Here is a 20550-nt window from a genome sequence, read left to right on the forward strand (position 1 = left end):
CGGTTGTTAAATTATTTGAATCCCACCACTGTGTTAGAAGAAACTTTGCCTAAAACCTGATGGGAACTTGCCAACCTAATTGATAGAATTTGAATGATAAAAAGGAGTCTGTATAAATGTTTCAGTAGCTATGAGATGAATAAATAAGAATAGAGGTGCTAACTATATTAATGTAACAAAATATTCTGCAGTTTTCTCATTTCTGAATTCTTATTATCCCTAATCAGTATTATCCTATTTCCCCCAATAAACCTATTGGAAATATATTGGTTACCCTTCTAAATGGACAATCCTTTTCCGTTGAAGGGGGGCACTGGCTTTTATGGAACTTTTTAGGTGATTCACAAATGACCAATCTTGGCAGGGAGACCCACAACACTCTTGCATTCACATAATGGGGAGTGATCTTGAATAACATAACTGAGAACAGATCAGTGGGAAACAGCCCTGTCAGGAAGACCAAGGCACGGCAGGGGATACAGGATGGGATAAGAACCTGCCTGTAGCAAGCGGCACTTTAACAGACCTGTTCCAGTATGAAGTAGCAATAGTCAGAGCAGCAGGCAGTCCTGTTGATGTCCAGTTTCATTTGGACCTCAGAGCCAGCACTTATACTGGAGAGAAGTAGCCATCAGTAAGCACATGTCTGTCTGGGACAGAGGTGGGTTCCTCCCGGTTTGGACTGGTTCAATCTAATTGATAGAATTTGGCCAAATAGGTAGTAACTTGGCTGGACACGTGACTATACCGGTTCTATCCTTGGCGGCGGCATCTTGATTTTCTGTTCTGCACATGCGCAGAACAATCTTCATTGAAAAAAATGCCCTGATCGGCTCAAATAGTGGCAAGGAGAGCGGGTGGGCGGGTGAGCCCCTCCAGAGTACCGTACTGGAACAGTACCTGGTGCTCCCAGCAGGCACCGGTATGCTCGTACAGGGTGTACTGGTCGTATCCCACCACTGCCCTGTATGATCTATGATCTCTCTCATTTCTCTCTCACTTAAATTTATACAGCTGATTCACTATCACTTATTTACTCCGGCATCCTCTTTACCAAACCCGTCCAAAGTTTTAAACTTATGTAAGGAGATCTAAGCAGTTTGGAAATCTAGAGGAATTGCCAACAGGAATGTTTCCAATCTCTACCGAGTAAATCCAATACTGGATATTGGCAATCCAGGAGCTATCCAATAAACTTACTATTGGCACGATCTCTCTCCTCTTTAAAGCAAATGCCTTTCATAAAAGAATTCTTATTTCATTCTCAGGTTATGTTTCCAAATCACTATTTTGCTATAGCATAGCATCTCTATTCAGGGGTGGGCTTCAAAAATTTTAGCAAGGGGTTCTCTCCCCGGTTGCTGGGTGGGTGTAGCCATGGTGGGTGTGGCCTAGTCAGCCTCCTGCATCACAGCAGGGGTTGTTTTTGCCCTGCCCTGGCTCCGGAGGCTTTCCTTGAGCCTCCAGGAGGGCGTAAACAGCATCCCCAAGCTCCGGAGGCCCTCTGGAGGCCGGAAACGGGCTAAACTTATGGTAGGCCTGTTTTTCATCCTCCCAGGGCCCCCACACGTGCCCTGCACTTACCTGCATCCAAAATGGGCCACATGGAGACTCCTGGGAGGAGTGGGACAGATGGGCGGGGTCAAACAGGAGTGGGATTTGGGGGTTCTACGAACTGCACAGAATCGTAGCTAGAGATTCTCCCAAACTCCTGCGAACTCCCAGCAGCCCACCCCTGTCTCTATTGTTATAAGGCATTACCAAAAAGCAGGGCTGCCAAGTTACCAGGGCAGCTCTGAAATACAGTGGATGGAATTAACTGTTGATTTTAGAATGGTTTCCTCTCCCCGTCATTTTATGCTCAATCATTAGTGATTAGTTTCTGTTCGTTAATGCAATAGTAATATCACTGTTCATTAACAAAATCTGTTTTCTCCGTTACAGATAGCCATGAACACAGGTGAAAACCACTTCTAAGTTGCCAGAAATTATCTCCTAGAGATCCAATCAGTAGGAAACACGGATGCCACAACAAAACGCCTCAATTATTTCTCAGCTTCCTATTTCTGCTTTACTGTCTGCAGAAGCATGTCTGGTGCTAAACAGCTTTTTTTTTTTAAGTGTGGGAGGGGAAGAACACCATTTGCATTATACTAAAATATATAATCTACTGGGAGAGCTAATGTACAAAATAAAGATGATCTAATAAAGATGATTTCTTATTGCGTAAGTTCTAAGCGCTTAGTAAAATAGTAGAAATTTAGCAGGGTAGAAATTTGGAATGTTTTTGTGGAGTTAAGAGTCACAGGTCTGTGAAAAATAAACAATGAGAAGAGCAACAATTTATAGGAATGACAACAATTAATGCACACTGCATTAATTACAGTGCATAATCTTCTACATGATGGATTCCCCCAAAAGGTGGGATTCAACGTGGTTCCAACAACTGCCCCATCATGTGATCTCATTTAAGCCTGTTTTACAGCTGTGTGTGGCATCCTATGATCATGTGACTGCAATTTACAACAAAAACATGATTCATGATTCCCCCCTCCTTAAAATTACCATTTACATCTGGTTTTTGGCAAAAATGTCCCATAACAAGCAATGGTTTTTTTAAATGACCACTCCCCCCCAAAAAGCCAACATCAGAAAATCAGGTCAATCACATGATAATCCCCTTTACTGAATTACAACCATCATGATTCGCTGTTTTATATTCAGCAAGATCCTTAGTCTGCCTGCCCCTTTCTCAATAAAAGATCAGCCAAGAAAAACAATAATGCCTTTCATGTTAAAGTGCCATGCAAAAAGAAACATTTTGATTTGCTTTAAACAGAAAGCAAGTCAGTCTCAGTCTCATATTTTATTCCCTGAGAGGACGCCCTAAATTGGTGCCATCTTGTCCTCTCTCTTAGACGTGGGCATTGTCTTCCCAGAGTGATGGCACTTGGAGAAGGACATCTCTGAAGCTCTTCCAGCGTAACCAGTACAATACAGAAAGAATTACTCCTCCGTTTATAGCCATTTGCCAAGTTCAAAGATTGCCAAAACCAATTCTTATTAATTACTTCTCACACCCTGGAATCTTTGATATCAATATAGATTATTGGCAAAGATGGTACTGATTCATGCCAACTATCTAAAATTATAAACCGACTATCTAAATTTATAAATTAACTACCGGTATCTAAAATCATAAACTGGTTATTAATACATTTCTCCTAAGGGAGAATTTCTCCCAGGACTATCTGCTATGCTGGCCCTATTTTGAGTGAGACCTTCAATAGATCTTGTACAAGTTGTGTGTTCTGTTATATAAGGCATGGTTGTCTAATCTTTTGGCTTGCCCGGAATGCATATAAATAACTAACTTCCTTTAAAAAAAATATTTTTATTATCTTCTGGGGTTGCATTCGGCCTGTGGATCACAAGTTGGACATGCCTGATGTAAAATCTACCTAAACCCCCACCCTTCTTAAGTCTTATGCAAGATGTCATTCTGGAAGACATGATGATGACGTAGGTGTGCTACATTAATAGCAAACAGACGGGAGCCCTGCCCATTTGCCAAAGTCATTTCTTTCAACCAACTACACACCCAAGCAGGCAGGAGTTTCTTCTGTGTTTATGAACAGTAGTTTTGGGAACACGCTACAGTACAGATATACAGCATGAGAATATGTGCCACCCTCCTTCAGGGAAGGAGAGGGTGGCATATTGCCCAGATATAATCCCTCTTAACTAATCCGTTTAACCTCACCCATTAATGCAGAAACAATGGGTGACCATTCATCCGTGTGTGTCTTTGCAAACAATTATAGTTTAGCTATCAGCATATGTGTAGGAAATACATAATAGGTAGCTAATAATACTTGTCACATTCAGAGTTTGTAATTTTACTTTACTATGCACACTTCACCAAATGTATCAAATAGTGTGTGTGTGTGTGTGTGTGTGTGTGTGTGTTTGTGAACTGATTCAGTTTCTTCATTGCTGGTTTTTATCTTAATATTTATTTATTTATTTAGATTGTCACTCATGTACAAGATAACAGGAATAAGAATAAACACGAATAAGAACACAGGAAATGGGTAGAGATAAATGGGGACAGTAGGACAGGGACGTTAGGCACACTGGTGCAGTTATGCACGCCCCTACTGACCTCTTAGGAATGGGGTGAGGTCAGAAAAATGCTAAAGTACAGTCCTGCTCTACACCTTTTCCAGGCTCTCCACAGGATATTTGACAGTGGATTAATTTAAGTGTTACGGAATGTACATTTCCCTTGGCTATTTCCATAATATTGTCATGTTCAGTGCAGTTTAAAACTTTGCTATGGCATATGAAATTTGAATATGGTTATTCCATGACTCAGTGAACATTTGCAAAGCATTTTTTCTTCCTTTTCTAAAACCAGTCTGTATTGTATGTCAAATAGGTTCTTTTATCAAATGTTATATGCGGTTCAACCAAATTTTGTTGACATATAAATCAGGGTTATAGAGCCATATTTGGATAGTCATTCTACTTTTTGAATGGGATGAACCCTGATCTTTCTCAATCTTTTAGCAATTTATTGGTGTCCCATGTTTTTTGACACAGCTTTATAATTGTTGTTCTGATGGTCCAGAGAATTTTCCTTTGGGTAGTTGTTACCTCCTTTTCTAATATATCTAGTATCGATATATCTAATATATCTATAATATATCTTCATATTACTATTTGTTACATGGTTTTTTAAAAAAAGAGTATACAATTCCTCCTGCCATCTGTGTTTGCTTCTGATCATTCCTTTCCCATCTCTGCTGCTATTGGTCTTTTGCATGCAGTGAATCGTTTATGGATTTTCCTGATGAAGACAAAAAGGTATCTGGAGTGCTTGTTTCAGTTTTTTCCCTCCATTTCTTTGCCATGCTCGTTCTAGAATTTTGTCCTTTTTAAATTTATGTTCAAATTCTGCATTTAGCCAGCTTGTTTAAGGTGACCAGACGTCCCGATTTCAGCGGGACAGTCACGATTTATAACAATTTGTCCTGTGTCCCGGGGCGTTTTAAAAAAGTCCCGATTTTCTGGCTTCATGTTGAAAGCCCAGTGGATTTGCTTAAGAAATCCTAACCGGGGCAAGACAAAAGACACTCTGTCTAACCCTTCTCTCTGTGTGTCAGTACTTTCATTGAAGGTATTAAAACGTTAAAGCAACAAAATGGACCCCCCGCACCCCTTTTACCTCATTTTATAAGAAAAAATGACCAAGTACCATAGAGCTGCAGGAAATACTTGGCTAGAGAAGCCGCAAGTGTTACTTCCTGGATTTTCCAGAGGGGAGGGGCACGGAGGTTGGTGGTCGGCTCTGTGGAAAAAAATGGTGGCAAAGTTTCTTTGAAAAATATTTCCCTGACTAATTTCACAATTTTAATTTGCTCAGTTCTTTGTATTAACATCTATATCATTCTGGATTGACTTGGAGTGCTCACTTGTGCCTGCTGGTAAGTGAGCTGGGTTTTTTTCTTTTATTTTTTAATGTATTTTAAAATAATATTTTATTTATTGTGCATAGGATTTTTTAAAAGTTTTATTCTGTGTGGATTCTTTTTTTAAATTGTCTTAGACTATTTAAAAAAAAGATTCTATCCAAAATAAATTGAAGTGAAACCATTTTTTAAAATTCTATGCACAATAATTTGAAATGTTTTACTTCAATTTATTCTGTGTGGATTCTTTTTTTAAATTGTCTTAGACTATTTAAAAAAAGATTCTATCCAAAATACAAAATACCAGCTGCAGTTATTCACTTAAGAACTGTGGCAAGAAAGGTGGTATAGTGACCAAAGTTACAATGGCATTGAAAAAAGTGACTGATGACCATTTTCACATTTAGCGACCGTTTTCACACTTAGCGACCATTGCAGTATCCTCATGGTCACGCGATCAAAATTTTGATGTTTGGCAACAGATTCATATTTATGATGGTTTCAGTGTCCTGGGGTCATTTTAATTGCCTTTTGACAAAGTCAAATGGGGAAACCAGATTCACTTACGTTACTAAATTATCAGCTGCAGTTATTCACTTAAGAACTGTGTCAAGAAAGGTGGTATAGTGACCAAAGTTACAATGGCATTGAAAAAAGTGACTGATGACCATTTTTCACACTTAGTGACCATTTTCACACTTAGTGACTGTTGCAGCATCCTCATGGTCATGCGATCAAAATTTTGATGTTTGGCAACAGATTCGTATTTATGATGGTTTCAGTGTCCTGGGGTCATTTTAATTGCCTTTTGACAAAGGCAATTTGGGAAACCAGATTCACTTATGTTACTAACTTATCAACTGCAGTTATTCACTTAAGAACTGTGGCAAGAAAGGTGGTATAATGGGCTTAGTGACCAAAGTTACAATGGCATTGAAAAAAGTGACTGATGACCATTTTTCACACTTAGCGACCATTTTCACACTTAGTGACCATTGCAGCATCCTCATGGTCACGTGATCAAAATGTTGATGTTTGGCAAGAGTTACAATTTATATTTGTAAATTGTAGTTATGTTGAAATAAAAAACAATACAATACTATGTTTGCGTTATATGAAAATTTTTGTTGCTCGGTATAAAATTTTTAATCAAGCCCCCCTCCCCCCCGCTCCGGTCAAAGGTGTCCCTCTTTACCAATCTGAAAATCTGGTCACCTTAGGCTTGTTCATCTCTGTCACCAAGGCTTTACCCTTCATTTTCTGCTCAAGAGTTTAAGGTGGCGCAGTGGTTAAATGCAGCACTGCAGGCTACTGCTAGATCAGCAGGTCAGCGGTTCAAATCTCACCGGCTCAGGGTTGACTCAGCCTTCCATCCTTCCGAGGTGGGTAAAATGAGGACCCAGATTGTTGGGGGCAATATGCTGACTCTCTGTAAACCGCTTAGAGAGGCCTGAAAGGCCTATGAAGCGGTATATAAGTCTACTGCTATTGCTATTGCTATTGCTAAATTACAGGCCTAAGTTGCCAAGTTTGGGGCTCCCTGGTTTAGATGGTTCTTCTGATAGCCATTTGCTTATTTGTATGTATATTTATTTATTTTTGCACATGCCGTAACTCTGGTCTCTTTTGCTGATCATGCTTTTCATTTCTTTCCATAATTCATCCAAATATTTTCTTGGGAAATTAAATAAGTTGAATGTGTTCTTCACTAGGATTCAGGGGTGGGTTTCTCACCCCGTTCCAACCGGTTCAGTTGGAACGGGGCCGGCGGCATCTTCGTGCATGCGTGCGGTGCACGCATGCATACTAGCATCTGCGCGACGCTCCAGCTGCTCCTGGAGGATCGCGCAGGCGCTGTATGCGTCCTGCGCATGCGTGGAAGCGCAGAACTTGTCAAAACCGGGTAAGGACTGCGGGCGGGCGGGCGCGCCCTTCGCCGTTCCCGGAAGTTACTTACTTCCGGGTTCGCCGACCAACCGGTTCGCAGGGACCGCCGCGAACCGGTTGAAACCAACCCCTGCTAGGATTGCATGTGGAGGTGAAATGTTGTCAATATTTTATTTCCTTGGAGCAATGTTCTTTTTTGATGTTGCAGAAATTGAATCTAAATCAGATTTTGACTAATTTGATTGTTGTACAGTCCATTTGGAGATGTCATGTCTACAAATGGCTTTTAGGACAAATAAATTCTGCATTGGTGATCCTGGTTTTCTTGACAGAACTGCAACAAGCTTTCTTCTAAATCAAATCTATCAAGTATTTCTGCTTCTTCTTTGTCTCCAGTTTTGCCTTTGAAACCTTCCATAATGGCTTTTAAATTTTTTGGGGGTGGTTGTTGTACCCTTCTTAAATGGCGATCTCAAAGAGCTTCATTCCTCCTTCAGATGGATCTGTGGTTGGTGCATATATTAGGAGAATTGTGACATTCAGAGGTTGAATTTGGATCTGAATGGCCATTATTCTGTCATAATGGCAGCTTTCACCCGATTTGCTGGTTTTCTTGTCTGTAATCAGTGCTAGTCCATTCTTTTTGATGTTGTCCTAACCATATTGTCAACTCATCTGACTGAAAGTAGCCACCTCCAGTCTAGTTCATCTATGTTGTCCTATTTTTGTCCTTCTCCTTTCCTTCTAGATGGTTTGTTCTTATCTTTCACATGCCAATCTTGTTCATTTGCTTCCATTCCTTTTCTCGCAGATTTCCTCAATTTTTAGGATCTCTAAGGGATTTCTTTCCTTCCGACACCTTAATTTCTTAGACTACCTACAGCAGGTCATTGCTCTCCCTTAATAGCATGTTTAATATTTTCTTTCCTGAGTATCCCACTTTCTGGTACTGTCTTTGACCTTTTCTTTGCAAACTTTTCCACTAGAGCTTTGTGACTGAGTACTGAGTAAGTTGCCAACTCTTTTCCATTCCTCCCCATTTATCCTGGCTTAGGACTGGTCTATAGATGAGTTACCAGCTATACAGTTGGGTTTTGTTATACTCTCTATGCAGTCATGTTGTGGTAATATTGGGTTCTATGCCAAAGCTATTCCATGTTGGCAACCCAGGACTTGTTCTTGCAAATGTTTTCAGGTTTGGACATTGCTGCTGACCTGTACCATTCTAAAAACTTCCCAAATGGTAGCAAGGCCAATAATTGATTACAAAGCAGGTACAGTCATGAAGTGACATTTGCGGGTACATGGATTAACCTTGTGATTATACCTGCAGTAGTACGGTCTAGCCACTGCAGGTATAATCAAAAGGTTAGTCCATGTGGCCACAAATGACATCTCATGACTGTACCTGCTTTGTAATCAATTATTTCCACTAAATCATGGCTAAGATAATTACTCTTCCCCAGCATAATATTAAAGTGAAAATTATGGATTTTTTTTAAAGGCATAAGATGGCAACTGCTGAAATTTTGGATGCAGCTAACCATCCTCCATTAATTTCAAATGGCATTGTCAGCTTAGAGAAGAAAAAAAAAGACAATATTCAAAAATGCAAAACACAAGAATGCTCCTGAACAATCCTATTGGTGTATTAAAAGAAATGGGATTTACAGTCTTTACATGACAATGGGGATAAATGCCACAGTAGACATGATGGGAGGAAATGCACTAAAAACCTAGTGCAGACTACACTCTACTAGATACCATCTCGAAAACGGGTGTCAAACTCGAGGCCTGATTTGGCCCATGGGGTGCTTGGATCTGGCCCATGGTGCCTCCCTGGAAATAGCGAAGAATCGGCCTGCGGTGCTTCTGCCAGCAACAATCGATCTTGTGGCCCTCCTGAACTCCCTTTCAGCCAGCAGAGGGTTGCAGGAGGCTGTTGCAGCTGAAAACAGAGCTCAGGAGCCCATTTTTGCTGGCAGAGTGCTCAGGCCATGACAGGTGCCCCTGACATGAATGACATTGAGCTGGCCATGTCCATCCTGGCTCCCCTGAGGTCAAACAGAATCCTGATGCGGCCCTCAATGAAATCGAGTGAACTAGAAGGATGGGGACTACAATTCCCACAGTCCCACGTATCACTGTAAAGGCTACGCATCTTAAAAATGAGAGGTTGGGGAAGCTTTTTTGAGAAGAGAGAGAAAAGCCCACTTCTATATAGGAGCAAGTCTTCAACACTGCAGTAGTTCTGATCTCAGTTAATACCTTAGAGGAAAAAAGTGACTAAGAGTTTTTGATACTCTTGCAGAGTAACTTTACAGCATAAACTTCCAGGCTCACAGACTCAGCATAAACAACTGCATGAACCCTGATTCTCAGTTGGTAAATGCAGCAATTTAGAGAAGAACGTGGCAGCATAGGCACCAAACAACCATAAAATGCAATATGCATGTAAAGTAATCAGGCGTATTAAAACCCACAGAAGCGTTTTTCGTTTTTCTATCCTATGGCTTGTGGGATGATTGCATTCACCTTCTGTTATGTCATAACATGGTTTATTATTTTTGCTTAATAGATCTAAATACTGACACCAATTTCAGTAAATCATGGTTTATGGCTCAACAGCTCTCTGCATCTCCCCTCAATACTGGGTGGGGAATACCATAAATTTCATTGGACTTTAAGCCTCGCTCAGGGACTAGGATTAGTGATTCAATTGCTCCCTCTGCTGGTCAAGTAATGACTAATAAGAGACCACATCCCTATTAGGACTGCATCCATTTAAGTACAGGTAATCCTCACTTATGACAGTTCGTTTAGTGACTGTGCAAAGTTACAACAGCATTGAAATATGTGACTTATGAGCGTTTTTCACAGTTACAACCTTTGTAGCATCCCCATGATCACGTGATCCAAATTCATAATTATGACTGTTGCAGTGTCCCAAGATCATGGGATCTCCCTTTTGCGACCCTCTGACAAGCAAAGTCAATAGGGAAGCCAGATTCACATAATAACGGAGTGACTAACTTACCAACTGCAGTGATTCACTTAACAAATGTGGCAAGAAAGGTGGTAAAATGGGGCAAAGCTCATTTAACAAATGTCTGACTTAACAATAGAAATTTTGGGCTTGATTGTGGTCGTAAGTCGAGGATTACCTGTCCTTCAGCAATATGCAAAAAAATTCCTGACCAGAATCCCACCCCCATTTCCTCTCTTCCCTCTCCTTTCTCTGCAATTTGTCTCCTTTGTGCCACATTGAAAGTGAATCCCCCACAACTGTACTCAAAGGTATTTCTATTCAAATATTTTTGAACCCCTAGTTATTTCAGAAGAATTGCCCACAAGACTGGAACCTGGTCATCCCCATAGATATATCAAGAAAGTATCTATCTCCCTGTGCCACATTAAGCAACTTACTACCGTGTTTTCCCGAAAATAAGTCAGGGTCTTATTTTCTTTTGACCCCTGAAATAAGCGCTTGGCCTTATTTTTGGAGAGGTCTTATTATTTTTGAGGTGCAGGAGGCGGCGAGTGTGGTCACCTCATGGCTGCTGCTGTGTTGCAATGTGTTTGGGAAGGGCTTACTTTCGGGGGAGGGCTTATTTTCAGTGCATGTGCTTAAAAGCCCGATTGGGCTTATTATCTAGGGAGGACTTATTTTCAGGGAAACAGTATTCTATAGTTACATTTGGATGAATTAAAGTATGATATTGGTGATGACTAAAAAAAAAGATACGAGATTTCCCCCAAATCCTGATCATTTTCAGAAAGGGGAAGCTAAGGTTATTTCTGTAAATCAGTTGGTACCTTCCATGAATGCTGGGGCTACAATGTTCATGTTTCCCAGCCAGCACAGTGAGAAAGAATTATGGTTTAGGATTTGTGAGATTATTGCCTCTGAAGGGCACATGACTGATGGAAGCCTCCTGTTGAGCTTCTTTGTGCCATCCCATAATTGATTCTGTGACACGACTGACGTCTGTGCCTTCCTCCCAAACACAATGAGCTGAAACCAAAACTGAGCAGTTACTTCCACCCAGCAGGATCGTCTTCAAATTAAGGAAGTATTTGAAATCTCATCTGACAGGGTTAAGATAATAAACAGCATAAAGACATGGTGTAATACAAAAGGAAGCTGCGCCCATTGAAGAACGCAGCATTTAGAAAGCTTTGGAGGTGTATGCATGCACCGTGAGTCAATTCTAGCCACCCGAGGAAAGCAGACGTTCATGCATAATTCAAAATATGTGCAACTCTGCTGCTTGGGACCTTATGGGCCATCTGTAATAGCAAGAAGAGCAAAGTTTATCAACCATGTCTTCCAGACCATTCCTGCCAGGAAGAGTCTAGCAAAGTTGGCATGCTAATATCTTATGCTTGAGGTCTTCTCTTGGCCATCTGACTGTCTGTCCACCGTGTTTTCCTGAAAATAAGACAGGATCTTATTTTCTTTTGACACCTGAAATAAGCGCTTAGCCTTATTTTCAGGGAGGTCTTATTATTTTTGAGGTGCAGGAGGAAGCGAGTGTGGTCACCTCATCGCTGCTGCTGTGTTGCAATATTTTCAGGGAGGGCTTATTTTCAGGGGAGGGCTTATTTTAGCACATGCACTCAAAAACCCGATTGGGCTTATCATCTGGGGAGGTCTTATTTTTGGGGAAACAAGGTACCTACCTGACATTCACCAAAAACAGAGTTGTGCATTTGTGTGATGGGGCACATGATTCTGAATCAAGCGATACAGGTAGTCCTCAGCTTAACAACCATTCCTTTAATGACCGAAGTTACAATGACACTGGATAAAAGTGATCCATAACCGGTCTTTGCACTTATGACTGCCACAACATCCCCACAGTCATGTGATCAAAATTCAGGCACTTGGTCACTGGCATGTATTTATAACCTGTCATAGTGTCCTGATATCTTGTGATTGCTATTTGCAGCTTCCCAGCTGGCTTCCGACAAGCAAAGTCAATGGGGGAAGCTGAATTCTCTTAACAACCATGGGATTCACTTAACAAGTGCAGTGATTTGTTGAAGAACCATGGCAAAAAAGGTCATAAAATCTGATGTGGCTTGCTCAACAATCACCTTGCTTAGCAAAGGAAGTATAGACCTGGTATAGATTCCCTTCTCCATAACTGAAGTACAACTAAGGGCAATGTTCATCTGATTTGGTTCAAACCTTCCACAATTAACAGATACAGTTGCCTCAATATAGGACAAACAGGGCTGTTGCTTCCCACTTCTCCTTGTACAGCTTGCTCAGGTTTATGAAGAAGAGGACATATTTGAAATAGTAAGTAAAAAGAGAAGCTATTAGTTCATATAGTTCCAGTGAACAAAATTCAAAGCTTGTGGCGGGTCTTGTCCATGAACATTACACATTTGTTGGACACCCCCTAGAGTCCACTCCCCAATTCTTTCCCATCACTATCAACCTTATGATCTATGGCTGTGATCTGCAGGTATCCTCTCAGTCAATCTGTCTGCAGCTGGAGCTAACCAATATCTGAGGACCAAGAACATAAAACTTGCTAACTATTGCTCTTTTGTACTGTTCCTGCTCCAGGGCATACTAAACCAAGTGTTCCCCCAACTCCTCTCAAAAATAAAAGCCCCAAATTTGTTAACAACAAACACATGCAGAACAAATCCTGTCATTTTTGCAGATTAGAGTGATGGCTTTTTTCTAGTGATGGCCGGCGGGAGGCATGCACACATGGACGGCAGAGCTGAACTGGGTTGATGGCATGCCCACAGAGAGGGTGATGTGTGTCACCTCTGGCACGCGTGCCATAGGTTCTCCATCACGGGGTTACCTTATATCTGGCTGCTATATATATTTTTATTTTAGTTTTTACATTGTGTGTTTTATGTGTTTTATTGTAAGTCAGCTAGAGATGTAAAAATGATATGGGCTGCTGTATGAATCAAATAAATGAACAAATAAAACAAATACCTCTGTTGACCTCTGTTGGTTAGAATTGCAAATTGATCTGCTTGATGGGGCAAAAAAAAACATGGTTGTTTTCAGAAATGAGGAAAATGGAGGCTCTCTTCCCTTCCCCCCCTCCTCCATTTTATTATTTTGCTTTGATATATTTCTGTATCATCTTTGGACACATCTCCAGTGCTATGAGCCAGATTGTCCACATGTGTGGTAGACCACAATGCTAGAAATGTGGAAATGTTCTTCTTTTGAACCATCTACCGACAAACCGGTTCAGCTCCTTCATGCAGGGGAACTAATTTTCGCAGCTGAGGAGCTTTGAAGCAGCAGAACAACATCTTTCCGTGGCAGCTCATGTTCAGAACATTTGCAATCATTTTTCCAGGCAGTCTTGACTTCCCTCTTGAATTTCTTATTTTAGAAGATAATTTCTTGGCCTGACTTGATCAGATGAACTAATGAAAGCCCTGCTGCCTGGTAATCCATCTGATGTATGGATGAAACTGTTCCTACAATCAGCAAACCAAGATCACCTGGGAAATCTACCCTGAGTTATAGTTAGTAAAATTTATGATACCATTGCTCTTTTGTGGTTTTCTGCCTTTATCTTTCTTTTCTTTAGGGTTAATTCAAAGAAGGCCCATGTCCTGCAATTTCCCTGATGACATTATTCATAGAATTTTGCTGAGAGGCCAGGTATCGTTAAGATGTAAATATATCTTTTCTGCCCACCACTACCCTCATATGAAGCAGAATACACCCAAAAAATTAAAGACTTTTGATTGTAGTGTTAAGCTCTATCTTTCTGAAGAATTTGGAGGTCATACAGTAAAATCGGGTGTTATTTTTGAGGCCAAAGAAGAAGGCAGAAGGAGAACATCATGTAATGGCGTGCATTACAGAGACCTGATTGGGCCAAGAGGGGGGCTGTTCCCCTTAGTGAATTATGCCCACCAGGCTTCCGGGCGTTTCACCAGCCGAGAGCCCAGGGCAGGGGTGGTGGTGGCAGTGGTTATTAGGGAAAGTCTCAGACCTCAGGAGGTCACTGTGCCTCAGATAGGCGGGTGTGAGTCCCTTTTTGTGAAATGGGGCCTTGGAGTTCAGGTGGGCCTTTTTGTTACGTACCTGTCTCCCTGCTACATTTCATCGGCCCTGCCGGAGCTGCTGAATGCGTTAGCTGGATTGGCGGTTGATTTCCCCAGGCTTATGATCCTGGGGGATTTCAATCTGCCTTCCATTGGCGAGACATCTGAGTCAGCTCGGGAGTTCATGGCTTCCATGACGGCTATGGACCTAACTCAATTAATTCAAGATCCCACTCATAATCGGGGACACATGCTCGACCTCATTTTTGTCTCTGGGCAGTGGATGAATGATCTAGATTTAGGGGACATTTCTATCCAACCCTTGTCATGGTCGGATCATTTCCTCATCAGGCTTGACTTCCATACTGCTACCCCTCACCGCAGGGAGGCGGAACCGACTAGATGGTTCCGCCCCAGGTGCCTGATGGACCCTGAAAGGTTCCTGATGGAGCTTGGGACTTTTCCTGAATCCCTTGCTCACAACTCAACCGAAGCCCTAGTGGAAGCCTGGGATAGGGCGGCCACTGGGGCTTTGGATCATGTTGTGCCTTTGCGGCCTCTGACCCGGTGTCGTCCTGGGTAGCTCCCTGGTTTACCGAGGAGCTCCGGGAGATGAAACGCCAGAAAAGACACCTAGAGGGTGGTTGGAGGGCCAGGCGGTCCGAATCTGATCGAACACGAGTAAGGATTCATATTAAATCCTACTTAGTGGTGATAAAAGCGGCAAAATGGCAACATTTTTCTGCTCTTATCGTGTCCGCAGATAACTGCCCAGCCGCCCTGTTTAGAGTGACCCAGTCCTTACTTAACCAAGGAGCTGGGAAAGACCCTTTGCAGGGTAGGGCTGAAGAATTTGTTCAGTATCTGCAGGATAAAATAGCTCAGATCCGGACAGGCTTAGACTCTGACCGGGTAGATTCAGGCGAGTCGACGGGGATGAATCTTGTGGAGACCATCTGGGATGAGTTTGATCCTGTGACCCCCGAGGGCATGGACAGGATTATGGGGAGACTCAGTGCTGCCACTTGTGTGCTGGACCCGTGTCCCTCTTGGTTAGTCTCGGCTTCCTGGGAGGTGACTCGAGGCTGGCTCCAGGCAATTACCAACACTTCATTGAGAGAGGAGGCAGTGGTGAGGCCCCTCCTTAAGAAGCCTTCCCTGGACCCAGCTTCTTTAGCCAACTATCGTCCGGTCTCCAACCTTCGCTTTGTAGTGAAGGTTGTTGAGACTGCGGTAGCACGTCAGCTTCCCCAGTCCCTGGATGAAGCTGTCTACCTGGATCCATTTCAGTCAGGTTTCAGGCCCAGATACAGCACGGAGACGGCATTGGTCGCGTTGGTCGATGATCTCTGGTGGGCCCAGGATAGGGGCTGTTCCTCTGTCCTGGTCCTATTAGCTTGGGACTCAGCGGCTTTCGATACCATCGACCATGGTATCCTACTGCGACGACTCGAGGGGTTGGGAGTGGGGGGGCACCGTTTTACGGTGGTTCTCCTCCTACCTGTCAGATCGATCGCAGTTTGTGTTGACTGGAAGACAGGGATTGACCCCGAGGCGCGTCACTTGTGGCATGCCCCAGGGGTCGGTTCTCTCACCCCTCCTGTTCAACATATATATGAAACCACTGGGTGAGATCATCCGTGGTTTTGGGGTACGGTATCATCAATATGCTGATGATAAACAACTTTTCATCTCTACCCCAAACCACCCAAACGATGTCCTTGACATGAGGTCCCGGTGCCTGGAGGCTGTGTGGATCTGGATGGGGAGGAACAGGCTCAAGCTCAATCCCTCCAAGACGGAGTGGCTGTGGTTTCTGTCATCCCGATTTGTGCATCTTGTTCCATCTTTGATGATAGAGGGAGAAATTTTAGCCCCCTCAGAGAGGGCCCACAATCTGGGCGTCCTCCTAGATACGCGACTTAGTTTAGAAGAACACCTGATGGCCATGACCAGGGGGGCCTTTTACCAGGTACATCAGTTGCGCCCCTTTCTGGATCGGGATGCTCTGTGCATAGTCACTCATGCCCTCGTCCTTTCTCGCCTGGACTACTGTAACGCTCTCTACATGCTTGAAGAGCACCCGGAAGCTTCAACTGGTCCAGAATGCGGCTGCGTGGGTTGTCATGGGGGCAACCAGGCACTCCCATGTTACACCCCTTTTAGGCGGCCTGCACTGGTTGCTGGTTGTCTTCTGGGTGCGATTCAAAGTACTAATTATGACCTTTAAAGTGCTCCATGGCTTAGGCCCAGGGTACCTGCGAGACCATCTACTGCCACCGGTAGCCTCCCATTGTCTAGTGTGATCCCACAGAGTTGGCCTCCTCAGGGTGCTGTTGGCCAGACAGTGTCGGCTACTGACCCCCAGGGGGGAAAGCCTTCTCTGTGGGAGCGCTTTCCCTCTGGAATGAGCTGCCCCCGGTGCTTCATATAATCCCCGACCTCCGGTCCTTCCGACGCGCCCTAAAAAGTTGGCTTTTCCAGCAAGCCAGCCTGGCCTGAACAAAACAAATCAAATTATTGATTACTGTTAATTTTAATTTTAATTCTTTTTTTAAAAATGTGTCATTGTCAATTTTAATTGGGTTTGGGATATCCTGTTTAATTTCTTCTTAACTTTTGTATTATATGTTTCTTTTAATGTTGTATGCCGCCCTGAGTCCTTGGGAGAAGGGTGGCATATAAATCGAATAAACCTAAACCTAACCATCATAGCTTCAAAACCTAAGGGACTGGTTTGGAGAAAAAGCAGCACTTTTTCATGTGGCTGTTGACAAAAAATAGGATTGCCAACATGATCGCCAACGTCTGATGACGGATATGGCACAAGAAGAAGAAAGGGAATCAAGAACACTTAAATTCTTGAATGTGCGATACATTAGCTTACAGTTTATTTTAGAAGTAGGTACCAAAACTGATTAAAGCAATTAATCAATCAACCAAAAATAAGTGTAAGGATGGTAGGTAAGATTCCAAGGACAAAAATTGCTGGTTTTTCCTCATGGAGGCCTTCCTTAAGACTCTCAGAGAGAAGCTGTTGGCATCTGCCGTTATTGGTGGAAAGAGATTTGTTAGAACTGGTGCACCTTTTGATCCAACTTCTGCATAGTTCAGAGTCCCCATGTTCTATATTTCTTTGACTAGACTGTTAAATGTTAACACCCCCCTCCCCAGCTTGTTGAAAGCAACAATTTCTCTTGTCTCAACAGAGTTGGATCAGCTGAATATACTAATTGCATTCCTAGACGTCATAACAAGATCAGATTTCTTTTGGAAAAGCGGTTGTGAAACCATTGCCGGGTTTCACCCCTTCAAATGTCTGTCAATATTCAGCCCTCAGGGCAGAAACTACTGCAGGTGATGGAAAGCTTCTTTTCCTCAGTTCCCCTTCTATGGGGAAATGGTTCTTTTGTCTTGCATGCCTGCTTCTCTTTCATCCTGATCACTTTTAAAAAAAAACTTTAAACAAAAAGTTGTCTTGTGGCCTTAACTAATACGTTTATTCAGCAGACTGATTTATTTTCCTGGGAAAGGGAAAAGGGGGCACCTAAGGCTGCAGTTGGGTGTCCTTTATCATCCCTGTATTCACCTCCCCTTCTCTGATGTCCTTTGACAGCTGAGGCACTGCTTTGAGACAAGACTTTTATCATGAAAATGTCTTGCTTTGTTCATTGATTGCATAGGGACTTAAGCGATTGTGTTCTATTTGCAATTCACCCTCTGCTTCAGGGCCCTTTTCCTTATCAAAGAAAAACCATTAAGAAGTAAAGGATTGTGTCATGGTTCCAAGTAATACCCCTAACTGTTTCCCACAGTAGAAAATGTGGCAGGCCTGAAGGCCCAAATGTAAAAGATGGCTTCCAGGTCTGACAGATGGAATCAGACCACAAGCCTCTGTCATTGATAGTCCTAGGAGCCTTTCATCTGTAAGTCAACTTGAGTTCACCCAAAAACTAGTTTTGATTGTCTTCGGAGGTTAGTTGATACGTAGATGCTTCCTTCTGTAACCCTGTACATAACTCCAGGGCATGGACATAACAGAAGGTAAATGATAAAAAGCATGATATCAGGAACATGATTCTTAGCTGACTGCCAGGTTTCTCAACATTGCCATTTTTTTTTCTTCAGACAGGCTAATTGATACCTAGATTTCGAAAAGAATATGCCATTTGATTTCAACTTTCTTCACTCCACTGAAGATTTCTTTAACAGTTGCACAACTGCAAGAAAGTATTCCATTCAAGGACTTTTGAATGTATATAAAAAAGTGACATTCTATCTTAGTTCGGTGTGTACAGCTGTTGAATAAGATGGGGGAAACCCCATCAGGACGTCATTTAAATACGGATTCGTTTTTCAGAGGAAGGATTTGCAAAATACAGGAACAAACATTTGAATGGTGGCTTTTCCATCATTTGTTTGTGCCCATTATTTTTGCTTTGATCATTTCTTTCCTTTACCTCTCTTAAATCAGAACATTATGCAACATGATAAATATCCAGGGGTACCCAACTAGAGCAATTAATTGTTTCCCCTCGTGTCAACGTCAGATATTTGCCTAAGTACTATGAAGAAGCCGAATTTTTATTCCATTGGCAATGCAATTTGCTCCATGAAAATAAGCCTTCTACTGTCATTTCCTATTTAATTTTTCTGATTGCTTTTGATTTTAATAAGCAAAAGCAGTCTTTTTTGTTGTAATTTGTTTCTCTGGTATAAACGGTATAAATACCACATTATTTGTATTTTAGTATTATGAATCTTTATACCTGCCATAACTGTTGAAAAACTATACGGAATGTGTTGGTCTTGGAGCTAGGATTTCCATATTAAATTAATGCCCTATATAAAATTGATATGCTAGCTAAAACCAAGTCTTGCTAGCTTCTTTAAATAATAACATATATAAAATGGCTAAATCCCCTACTATGTCAAACATGTTGGGAAGAAACCCTATCATTAAAAAATTTTTTTTCCTACATCCAGAAAATGAGTAATTCTGGCAACTCAAGACGCTTATACAGGTAGTCCTTGACTTTTGACCACAACTGAGCCCTAAATTCTTGTTGCTAAGCGAGACAGTTGTTAAGTGAGTTTTGTTCCACTTTACAACATTTCTTAACCTTTCTTGTTAAGTGAATCCCTGTAGTTAGTAACATGCATGTTAAGTGTATGTGGCATCCCCAATAACTTTACTTGTCAGAAGATGATCATATGACCTCAAGGATACTACAACTGTCATGAATGTGAGTCAGTTGCCAAGAGCCTGAATTATGATCAGATAACCATGGGGATGCTGCAGTGGTTATAAGTATGAAAAATAGTCATAAATCACTTTTTTTCCAGTGCTGTTGTAACTTCAAACAGTCACAAAATCAACTGTTGTAAGTTGAGGACTAGCTATACTTTTCTGAAATTGAGCAATTTCAGCTTACCATGGAAACCTCGCCAGTTTCAATAAAAGATTTTTTCCTTTCTCCAGTATTGTGCAACTGTATAGGCGTATAACAAGAGTGCAAGTAGTCCACTCCCAGAGGATTCTTATTGCGATCCAAGAGTAACTCTAAAATATATGAAACATTTTTGAGCCACTTCCCAATTGCAAGTATATTAAGACTAGGGACTTGGGAATGAATAACCAGTGTGAAACAGTTAGGGAAAGGATTATGTATGGGGAGCAAAATCTATGGGAAAAAAAAATAGAATTGCTCCACAGATCTCATCAAATAAAGCCATGGTTTGTTTTAACAAAGGTTTATTGAATTAACTGTAAAGGCTGAGTTCAGACATCCTACTAAGAATGTTGATTTTATTATGGATTTATTTTAATTTAAAATATTAAACATTAAAATATTTAACTCATATATTGTACTGTATATGTATATATGTGTGTGTGTATATGTATGTATATATATAAAACACACACATGTACACACACACATATACATACATACAGTATGTATTGGTGCTTTACTTAAATTTATATTTGTGTTTGTGTGTATAATGTGCTTTACTAGTGTTGTACATCGGTGATTGCATGATCTCTGTAGATGCATAAATAAATAATTAAATAAAAATCCCAATAATTAAATAAAACCCCACTAAGAAAATCCATTTATGACCTCCACAACTAATTCTCATT

Source organism: Thamnophis sirtalis, unplaced genomic scaffold, assembly GCF_051295495.1.
Source record: "Thamnophis sirtalis isolate CommonGarterSnake01/CBP01778 unplaced genomic scaffold, rThaSir2_p1.2 scaffold_3, whole genome shotgun sequence".
In the NCBI taxonomy this organism is placed as follows: Eukaryota; Metazoa; Chordata; class Lepidosauria; order Squamata; family Natricidae; genus Thamnophis; species Thamnophis sirtalis.